Source organism: Falco peregrinus, chromosome 9, assembly GCF_023634155.1.
Source record: "Falco peregrinus isolate bFalPer1 chromosome 9, bFalPer1.pri, whole genome shotgun sequence".
NCBI lineage: Eukaryota > Metazoa > Chordata > Aves > Falconiformes > Falconidae > Falco > Falco peregrinus.
Window position 1 is genome coordinate 12627694 of NC_073729.1, and position 11990 is coordinate 12639683.

An 11990-nucleotide genomic window follows, 5' to 3' on the forward strand; every position below is an offset into this window, starting at 1 on the left:
ATGATGGGAATAGCAAGTACACATCAGTGCACAGATACAGTCCTGCAATCCCTTGTCTACGGCCAGGACCAGAGGAGCTGCTGGAGGTCCCTCCAGCCCTGCTGTCACCCGCTGGTAGCGGCCACCACAGAATTCATTCATCAGGTAGCTCTCTAGAGAAACCAAAAATCTGTAGTACAGCCTCTGGATCTACCATCAAAGTCCTCACCCCATGAACTACAGCCACTTTACTGAACTCAAACTTAGCCACGTAGAAGATGCAGATGTTTTAAATGCACCTCAGAAACCATTTGTATGACTGGGGGAGAGGGACGGGTGTGTGGAAATGCTGATGAAAACTCTGAGGTGTTAAAAACCCTCTTAACAAAACATAGACAAATGGCACACTTATATGCAGAAATACACGCTAGATCTTGAGCTAACAGCACTGGATAGCAAGAAGTGAAAGATTAGTTGTGAAGAGTGAGAAAATTAACAGCTAAAAAAAGTAAACATTAACTGGGGTTCAAAGAAGGCACTCAGCACAACACCCAGTGCTATTAGTGCAAACAACACTTCTGACATCAGACCTTTCTGGCAAATATCATTAAGTATTACTACCAATTTGTGACACAGCATACACTAACAAACTGATTTTTAAAGTTACGAAGACTTTCAGTTGAAAAAACTACAGTAACAGGCTATTTAGAAGCTTCACATAGCGCTACATTTAGATAAAAGCCTTCTACATAAGCAATGTAATGCATGATGTAATGCCTGCAGGTTTTCAACAAAGTTGTGAAATGCACATGTCCAAAAGTTATTGGGGAAGTAACTTTTATGGAAAGTAATAAAAATAATGAAAAAACTTCGCAATTCAACTCCTAGAATCAATTTTGGACAATTAAAAGACATTTTAAATTCACATCAATTTCAAACCTGCAACATAAAAAAAAAGTTGTGTTCTGTATGTTTTTATATACACTCACACACTGAATACTGACATTGTCGCTAATTCCAAGATTACCTCTATGTACTACACTTGAAACAATAAAGCATCCTCTCATGAAAGAGTTCATCACGAGGCATCTGACATTTTTATATATTGTGAACTCTTAGTACTGAATGACTGACTATAAGGGTGAAAACCTATCATTCTCAAAAATATCCCAAAGGTATTCAAAATACTGATAAAAATTCAACTACAGTTCAATTCTGAATTAAGGAACCCATGTAAAGAGGCGGTATTTTGCGAGACACTGCTGCACCATCCTGGGACAACAGAAGCATCCTTGGTATTTACAAAGGTGGAAATGGCAACATTTACAGTGGTCCTTACAGCACAAAATTCCACAAACATTTATTTTTATCACCAAGAAAACTTCCTGTGCAGTCAAACATCATGTGCTACATTCCAGCTACGCACAAACAACACACCTGGGAAACTGCTGTTTCGCTGCTCTAGGTAGGTTTAAATATGGCAGCCCCAGCACAGCATGCACCATGAAGGTAAGAGTGAGAAATCCTGAAGCCCACAGAGCATTGGACAATACGAGTTTAACAGAGAAATGAGAACAGGTTTGACTTGCCTGCTCTGAAGATGCACTGTGACTATCAATTTTTCCTCCTCAAAGAGGAAAGGGCTTCATAGCCAGGCTCCCACACTGCTGTAATGCAAACTGCGATCCAGATACAGCAGAGCATTTTGCAGAATACATAATATACATTTGATATAAAATTGCAGATACCGTGCATTTCCAAAAAAAGCTATTTTTAATAATTTATCCTTTAAATACATATTGTGCACAGAGAAAGACATTCAGATTTTAGTTTATCTTATAATATTGCTTTACGCTAGCAAAGAAAGCTTAGACTTCTAGAAGCACAAGAAAATTAAGTGAACCCCGGTGTATTCTGAATTTACTGTTGTTTACGTGGGCTTTCACTAAGAAGTGTGGATGCAGCCGTTTTTTCCATTTCTTAGCAGGCTAATGGTCAGACTTTGGTGTTAAGACACAGGCACTGAAGTCCATTTGCAGTCACACCACGTCACACAAGCTGGACAAGCACTGCACGGGCAGAAGACAAGTCTTCCCACTGCCCGTCTTCTGTGGAGTCTTTAGTGCTGCCAGCTTGTGCTTCTGCCCACTTCCAACAAGCACGTGGGACAGAAGGCCATAGCACTGTCCCCTCTCCCACATACCTGGCACCTCCACGCACCTTCAGAGTTTTATTCAATGCTTCATAGAGATAAAAACAATTCTACTTTTCACCTCACCAGCACAACACTGTCTGCTACTGTCACCTACTCACCCACAAGCACTACTGGTTTAAATGACATTACGCCTGCCTTTTAATCAACTGTTCCTGTCCAGTTACCAACAAAATGATATTTTTAAGCACAATGATGCTCCACATGTTCTTAAGGTAACGTCGTATTTTGAAGCAGCTGCATTTTGAAACTCTCATCTGCGAAATGTTTTTATCTTGCTTCCCCCAGGCTCCTAAACTAATTTCACTTGTTAGAAGGTATTTTATTAACTATCCAAACAAAAATCCTTCCAAAATATCAGCTAGCACTGTAGGATTAAGGGTCTTCAAACACACAGTATAAAATTTGACAATACGGACGTTTCAGGCCACTTATTTCTATATAAATTTCAACCTTACTCAATTACACCCCAAATACTTTCACATCAGAAACCTCTACCGCTTTCCAATTAATGTCAGAATTCACAAAAGGAGGGTTTTTTTGTTGCTGTTTTTGTTTTTTAATCACGGTAGTATGTTATTGCTGGTTTTGGTCTGAACTCGCACTAGTTCTACAGGTGCCCCTATAATCTATTTGCACTTGTTCAACCTGCTTGAAGATCAGATCGGCTGAGGCAGTTTGCCTTCTGTGGCTAACGGGATGAGCCCCCAGCTGCGGTACATCCTCTCCCCTTCACAGGCTGTGTCAGCAGAGCAGCAGCTTGGTCAATCTTTCTGTACCCAACCACACAGAAGACTCTGCCTCCCTCACGCATCTGCTCTATCCTCCTCACTCACGCTGAATGCTGTGAGCTGATGCAGAAGGAAGCCTTCATCCACAAAACAGCTCTCCTTTGAAGATAAGGATGCCAGATGAAGAGATGGACTGATCAACAGGCTTCGCTTTCACATTGACTTAGTTCTAGTACTACCTGCTCTCACAACAGAAATACACAGCCATCTTTTCAAAACAGACACAGCGAAAGCAGTTAGACACAATATTTACAAGTACAGCATTGTAGCTACCACTGATATTTCTGCAATTAAGATAACCAATACATCCACAGTCATGTACACACTGATGTATGATGAACAAATCTTTGTGACATAAATATCAGTGCAGCAAAAAAATGGATCACATTTCAGTAGATCTATTTTAACGTATGAAAAATAAAAGCTGCTTACCAAAACTTTTGCTATGATAAACTTAGGTATAGCGTTCCGATCTCAAAAAAAAAAAAAAAAAAAAAAAAGGAATACAGCAAGAACGAAGAGCTCTTTTGCTTTCAAGATTATGAAAGAATGTCCCTTCTGTTCAAACTGAAGCAATCTAAAGACCAAGAGAAAAAAATGCATCTGAACTCTGCTTTAAGTTGTTGCTCCTGCCATCACTATTAATTTAAAATCTGGGCTGACGTTACTAGAATCTCCATCAGGTACATGGTACCTTTGAATGCTTCCTGTGTTATCCCAGCTTATGAGCTTATGTTACTCAGAAAATCTCTAGCTCAGAAAAATGACCAACCTGAAGGGTGGCTGCTATTTCATCTACTGCCATCCCACAATACTCCTCTGGATCTTCAGAGAGGATGAAAACAACAACAACAAAATCCACCAACCAACTCCCCCTGCCCCCCCCCCCCCCCTCAAAAACTAAAGTTGCAAGCTTACAGTAACCCTGCCATTCTCTTCCACAGCATGCAAAAAAACCCACCTACCCCCAAACCACCGAACACAACAAAACCAAAAAACAAACCATTACCAAAAAATCTACTCTTATTTTCTGCTTCCACGAACACAGCGTAATAAGGTATTAGAGACCACATTATGTTGGCTAGAAAATAGTAAGAGAATTGAAACTACGATAAACATGAAGTTATGATGAGCTAAGATTGCCACTCCTGGATGATACTTGTAATGGTTTTGATTAGGTCCTCGTAATCATGACACAGAAGTTTAAAACGGGAAGTCAGCTAAACAATTAACAAACTATGGAAAAAGTGCAAACAAAATCTTGCCAAATCAATAAAGCAATTTGTTCCCAGACATAGGCCACAAAAGCTTATCTTGACACTAAGTTCCATTAGCTCAGATAAAAAAATAAAGCAGCAATCACAGCCTTGCAACTTTAAAGCTGTGGGTGGGTCGGGGGGAAGAGCATGTAAGTGGCCTAATTCGCTTGTAATAGCAATTCCTTACATTATCGGGACTCTTTTCTTACATATACTACTGACAGTAACCATGTTCACAAGTATAGCAGCTGACTTCGAACATGCTGACCTTGAGCAAGCAAATGACCTTAGCAGCATGTACTTCTGGCTTATTTCACTGCAACAGCGAAACAGCCTCACCATCTATAGTAGTCTCCAGTCTCTAGCCACCACCCCTGACTATTTTAAGATATCCCAATACACTTCAGTGATGCACAGTTCAAAGTGATAGAATAACATCTGCTAGCATGTTGAAGTGCAAGTTGTTTACAGAAGCATTTTTAGCTTCTCGTACTGCGTGTTTCCCTGACAAAAAACTCTATTTATTAACAGAGTTTTGCTTTTCTTTTAACATCTAAAACCCAAAATATTAAAAAAAAAAATTCTATGCAAGAATTTTAGGCATTGTGAAAGGAGAAAAAAACAAGACATCCCACTCTAGATAAAGCTTATTTAGAACCTTCCAAGTATGTGACAGCAACGGGTGAACTTAAAAAAGCAGTTGCTTCCCAATTTTGCACAACTTCTCCTCTTGGTCATCCCTATAAAGAAAATCTGTATTAAGATAGGTGGGGGTTTGTATATAAGTTTTTAATTGATATTTTAAACATATATATGTTATGTGTTAATCTGATGTTAGGAAAAGACAATCAACAAGTTACTCGAATGCACCAGATGTGTTACAGAGTCATAACCCATCCTGCTGACAATCCCAACCTACAGAAAGAAAACATTCAGTTTAACAAAAATATTCTGGGGAGGTACTGTCAGCCTGCATTCTCTGGAGTCCCTGGAATGACAAGGATTACATCAAGTTACAAAGGCCAGTGAGAAAACAAGTCTCTCCAGGAACGGCCATGAGAATTTTTTTCTAATTTTGCAAGGAATGTGTGTAAGAAAGAGGGAGAACAGATCAAATAAATTTTATAAATTTCAGGGGGGGGGGGGGGGAACACGACGGGGGGGGGGGGGGGGTCAGCACATGGTGTTGGTGGTTTATTCTGAAACTAATTATAAAGCTGAAAAAGTCATAAATAAGAAGCTGTCCCAGTGCAAGAGCCTCAGAGCACGCATACAGCCCTCGCTACAGCCCAGCTCACAGGCAGTGCGTGATCACGCCACGCCGCTCAAGCACTTTATTCTTTTTCCAAAACCCTTTAAAGCAGAAGAGATCGCACTGGATCAAATCACTCTTCCAAGCTGCAGCAGAACTGACTGGGTGAGTGAAAGCAACACCAGGATGACAGGACACAATGATTATCACTCTTCCTCCATCTTCTCTGATCCTTCATTGGAGAAGAGGGTAAGAGGAGGAGAGGGGGAAAAGCCTGCTCTCGTCCAAGAGAAGTACATCCAACAGCAATTTTTTCCATCTCTCTGAGCTCCGCTGTGACACTAGTGACATTTGGCATTTTGTCTGGAACAACTCTGTTGATTAGCAACTATCCTTAGTTGGAAGGCTGGAGGGAGCATATCACTGTCCGATTCAGGAATGAGTTGACTCCACTGAGTGCGTCTACTCACATCATTTGCCTGTCCTTATGGGCACATTGCTGAATAACTAGGATCGTATTTTACTGCTGTCACCAGCAGAGGAGAAAAACATTTCCAAGCTACGAGCGTCCCTTAATAGCCAGAAACCTTTCATTCTGCCAGCATCACTCAAGTTGTCCATCAGCCTATGGCAGCTTCAGTGGGCACCCTGTTCTATATGGAGATTGGTTATTTTTCTTCCCGTTCATTTCATTTTCCCAATGAATTTGACTATGCTGAACAGCAGTTTGTGTACGGACTGCTGGATGCCAAGAGAAGCATCCTTCCATCCTGAAACTGAATGCTCGATCTTGAAACGTATTTTCAGTAAACTTTCCAGCTGTACTCTAACAGCAGCACAATCTAACATAGTACGATGAAGGTGTTTTCTTCAAAGACAGGAGGCAAAAACCAGGGAGCACAACCATCGGGGCAGTTGCACAGGCAACTGAAGCGGTGACTGTTCAACTCCCTTCGGAGGCTGCACGTGAGGAACACACAATGAAGTAACACACTCCTACACCTGCAATGGCTACCGTTAAGCCAATGATATTAGAAGGATTTTATGAATGATAAGTTTTGTAAGGTTTACTGAAGTGTCATTTTCAAAATCCTGTCTTTTAGGAGGACAACCCCAAACTGAATCAGCATAAAGGTGATTCCCCTTGAAAAACAATTTAGCAATAACTCCTTCCAACCAGCAGCAAACCCTAGAAACCACAAAGCTCTGCACACACAAGCACTGCTATAGCTGTGCCTTGCAGATCCACACTCAACATGCCAGGCCAACATGGAGATGCATTTATGAGTTCAGTTGGTATTACAGCCACAGCAACAAGTGGGAGAAGAAAAATATCAGAGAAGGAAAAGGGTTCATCATTACCAAACCCTGGCACATAGATGTTACCATCAGATGGAACTGGGCATCCCTTAAATACAATTTTACCTACTCTGAACAACGTCCGAATGGCACGGACTACAGCGAGGCATCACTAACTGTCATTTGGGTATTAGCTAACTAGTTAAACAGAACTTCTTAACCGCTGGTGTTGCACACAGCTACTTCCAAAAGGGGAAATTATACACAGGTTTCAACAGAAGTTTCTGAGGGGAAAATAAATAAATAAATAAATAAATAATCAACAAAACCTCCTGGAGGGAGTACCAGAAAAAAGAAGGTCTGCAGTAAAACCGGACCTAAAGAGTTATCTCTGAACACGAAACACTGAGAAGGCCATTACTTCTCAAGGAAACGGAAAGGAAAGTAATTCTGCTCCCTGAAGCAGACAGGCAGGACCAGCCTGACCATTTCAGACCAGTCGACTCTTCTTGGAGGTTACTACTCCTTGCAGCCTGCCTTTGAGGCCCTTCTCACACCTGCTTCCCTAAATACATCTAACCTCAGGAGACAGGCAAAGCAAAGGAAAATGACTTCCAGAGGAAAACACCAAGACCTGGGAAAACTTTCTGCCTTGCCACATGAGCACAAGACACATGACTTCAAAGTAAAAGAAAGGTGCTGATTCCCCTCCTCCACAGCCTGCACCACGCGATGAGGGGAAAGGAAGGTTTTCACTTTGGATGCAGCAATCCTCTTTTTGTGATTTGGGGCCCAGCTGACCAAAAGGACAACACCACACTTATCTTCCACATATGACAAAAGCTTGATCACTTACAATGTATGTAAGCTTTTTTTCCTTTTCAAAACGATATGCTGCCTGGTTATTTACCTACTTAGATCACTCATAAAAGGTCAACAGTCTTAACATGTGAGGCCAGCAGCAAAGAAAAGGCTTCAAATACCAGCTCTCTCTAGCCCACAGCTATTAAAATCCAGACCAACATCAAGACAGTCTGTAAGCACAGACACTGTCTTTTAGGGAAAGAGTATTCAGAATAACATTTCATCTTTAAAACAAACAAAAAATAATTATCTGTGACTTAAAGTGTATTCTGGTTAGTATTTATTCATATCCATACTCTTGATTTCTAGCAGTATATAACAGCCAAAAGTTTCCAAAACGCAATGATGTCAGAAAGTATTTTTATACTTGTTTTAACCATTTCCTTACTTTGTTTGACAAAGCTGAAACAGAAATAAGAAAACATCCATTCTTTATCAATCCACCCAGTTCGTCTCCATTTTTCTGCTTGTTTACATCCTTCTAAAATTCAATTAGTCTCACTGTTCTACAGTCTCTCCTCATACAAAAGTGCTACGATGTCTCCAATAGTCATAATTTACGTCACTTCTTCCTTTGCTATAGACTAAGGCAAGTCAGCCCATTATCCATTTACCTGGTTGTATTACGTTCCCTGCCTTAAGTCCTAATCCTCTTAATACTTATTTTTCCAAGTCATTACTTGCTGCTTCTTACTGATGCAAAATACTGACACCACCCTTCAAAATAAATACTGTAACATATACTTTGTGGCATTCTCCATTCTCACAATAATTAGTTCATGACAGTCCCATGAACTAGAAAAAACAGCAGTGAAAAACAACTCTTTATTCACTCCTGCAAAACTTCTTCATGGGTTTCTCTTGAGTGGTCAACATATGCCTCCTAAGACACTGGCGGGTGGACAGTTGCCATGAAGCGCAAATCCTATTCCTGAAAATTACCACGGCATAAGTCAACAGTGCTGCCAGAAATAATAGTTCCTCCCTTCCCCCCAGGCCATCTCCCTCCCTCCCTCCTCACGCAGGCATGGGCACTCTGGCAGATGTGGGGGCTGCAGAACGAAGGAGGGGGATGGGGTTATCACCACCCCCAGAGCAGGACAGCACTGGCACCGCAGGGTTGAAAAGCAGCATCCTGATGCTGCTGGGATGAAGCCCTGCTTCCTCTAAACCCATAGCATCATTTAAGGGCATTTCATTCCATCCATTTCTAAGGCCTCGGATCCTAAAATAGTCATTTTAAAACAAAATGTTTCCTTTTAGTAACTTTTTCTTTAAATTCTTCGGCTTGGCTGAGTGCTTTTGCACAGGTTCACATCACATTTACCTAGGAAATACCCATATAAATGTTGAAGTGGCGTGCTGTGCCTGCCACTTGAAGCAAAGTCTTACGTGCTGTCATCTCTGACCGCGCAAGGATCCCCACTGGTAAGAGTTACAGGTAAAGCTCGTGGCAATACACATATAGCTTAGCACAGAAACTATTTTCAAACACTGTACACAAGAATACAGAAGCCATCATGCTAATCAAAGAGGTCCCGTAGCGAACAAGCATTTTTTAAAAAACACTTCCTATTTGAACTATATTGCATTAATTTAGCTTGAATTTTTTTTTAAAAAAGAATAAGAGATTTCAACATCTCAGCTGCTGCTTGATTTTTTTGGAAGGGTTTGTTTCAACATGTCACAGTCAAACAAGTCAAACCTGCACTATGACTCCCACCCTTTTCTAATACAAAAAACATTTGAGTACAGTTACATTTTATGAAGTAGCTCCTTATTTGATTGACAAGAAGCAGAATCTCTTGCAAAATTAATTCCAACTCAATACAACATATCATCTGAAGGCCCCTCTCATTCCTCTTTAAGGCTCTTCAGTTTTTCCTGGCATCACCTATTTTAAGACCTTTTTGGATCAAATCCCTATTTTCTGATTTTATTTACGCTAGTCAGGTGCCTCCAAAGCAGTAACAAGGAAGTCTGAGGAACTGCATGCCAAACTATGCTAAGTTAATTTGAATCACACAATTAGTAGAGAGCTATGCATCCATGCACACCAAAAACCTTTTCAGAAGTAAATTTTTTACTGAAAATAATTCTGAAGTGCTGTATCTTACCACCCCACCCCCCCAGAATAAGTCAGTTTCAAAATTATCAAATGTTTAACCTAAACATAACACCAAACCTATTCAAGTAGATAGTCCTTAACCTCTTTCTGTATGGCCATTTTACTTGAAAAAAATACTGACTTTTAAATGCTACTTTATAGAAGGATTATAAAACTATGCAAGACAAAAGAATACGGTCTTTTACTGAACAGCCTGAATATTTACAAAGCAGCAAAGTGCAACTTAGTAACTAGGGAATTTTAGGTGCACAAGTTATGAGTCTATATGATTATCATTCAACATCATTGAGCCAAGACAAGCATATACACCCATAAGTCTTATGCTTGGGGGTGGGGGGAGGAGAATAGTTTTGAATGTACAGGAACAACAAACCCTACTTACTGCCAAAATCAGTGTGTAACTCCTTGGCACCTTGTGTGCATTTTGGATACTTCTGTTGCATTACGTGCACTGAAGTGTGAGTATTACAGACCTGCCCAACCTAGGAAGCACATCAAAATTCATACAAAGTTCAGGTACAAAGGAACATCAACCCAAGTAAAACAAAGCTGCAGCTAAAATGTGTATGTAGGCAACTGAATAAGCACAGCAACACTATGTCTTATGAGCTATCTGACACAGAAAATACAATTGGAGACTAGTTACTTGAGAACAAAATACCACAATAGGACCACCCAGCCTGGCTGTCTACAGCCTCTCCCTTTGTCAGTTCTTGGGGAGGCAGGAGGGAGAAACAGCAATAGCTCACAATAATCTGTAATTGCTTCAATAAATAAAAAGCCAAAATATTTAAGGAAGTATTGTCAGACCATGCAACTCTAGTATCTGCTGAATTATGGATTTATATAGAACAGCTGATGTTTAGACATTTGCACTTGTCTAGAACCTCACAGAATTCATGCCTTTTCAAGACTTGCCTGTTTTTGTCCTGAGAGGCCCAAAAATACAGTATCTTGAGTGCTGTACAGCTATTACACCAAAATGAACTCTCAAGTTACTTAATTTCTTATTTCCTCTCATGTACATTTTTGTATAATGCAGGCATGCATCAATCCATATGGTTTCCCAATTTAGTTTTCTGTTGACGAATTCTGTGTAGTGTTTAAACCCTTAGCTGCAGCTTGTAATTAAGTAATAGAGAAATGCAGGTGGTGAATTAGAATACTTTATACGAGTACTGTATATGAAGTGTTCTTGTTTACAAGCTACAGTCAAAAAATAGATTCTTCTGGCATGAACTCCATGAACTATTTCATCAAGCCTAGAACTGCACTGCACAAGTTTTCACTTCCAACATGAATAGCTGTAAAATACTTAAAATTTTCTTCAAATTACTCATCATCCTAGTTTACTAGCTTTTTACTGAATTGGCAGACAGGCAATACACAGGACATACTATTGCCAATGATGCAAAGCAGAACCAAAAAAGGTCTTTAAGCAAAACAAGTTCAGCTTATAAAGAAAACAAAAGGAACTCAGATGCTAAATATTAATAGCTTGTAAATGTCATGTAGACTCGGTAGCCATACAAAGACAGGATTAAAAAAAAAACAAAAACCAAAACCTCCAAAAATCAAAAATATATATCCATGTTGAAGCCAATGTAGAATGCAACCATGTACCAAGATCACTTTAAATGCCTGCCTGGTACCACCTCAAACATTCAAGTATCCTATCGCTCACTAACCACAGAAGTTCACCGAAGTTCACAGCTGCTGAAGGCACTCAATCAGAATGGAGTTTATAAGAACTAGGCAAAATATTTACGAGCGCTAGAGAAACACAGAGGCATTTACATCATCTTTGGCAACAGGATATAAAACTATGGCACTTCTAGTACACTGTCCAGCTGCTCACAGGAAAAAAAACCATCATGTCAGGAAGGTAGGAAAGGCATCATAATCAAGCAAGTGAAAGCAATTTTTTTTTTCCTATTTTCCTTTTCAGAAGTTTCATCAGAAGTCCCAAAGTAACAGTAAGCGATGACTTCAGAATGCAACACAAAACATACTTCTAGAAAAAATTAACACTATCAAAACATTCAAAGCAAGTATTTACATTTAAAAGGGTAACCAACCACTTAATCTTAGTATGGCCTACATTCTTACATGGTCATTATGTTTTCCAAATTATTATTCGTTATCTAGAAGAGTAATTATTTAAACCATTAACTCTAATAAATGCTAAAACCTTGTTCTATTAAAA

General features: G+C 39.8%; 1 protein-coding gene across 4 annotated transcripts in view; it reads right to left on the minus strand.

Annotated features, from left to right (window-relative positions):
- The window catches only part of HIPK3 (homeodomain interacting protein kinase 3), a 113742-nt gene that overhangs the window by 47888 nt on the left and 53864 nt on the right, over positions 1 to 11990 (minus strand). The gene's annotated exons all lie outside the window — the stretch shown is intronic.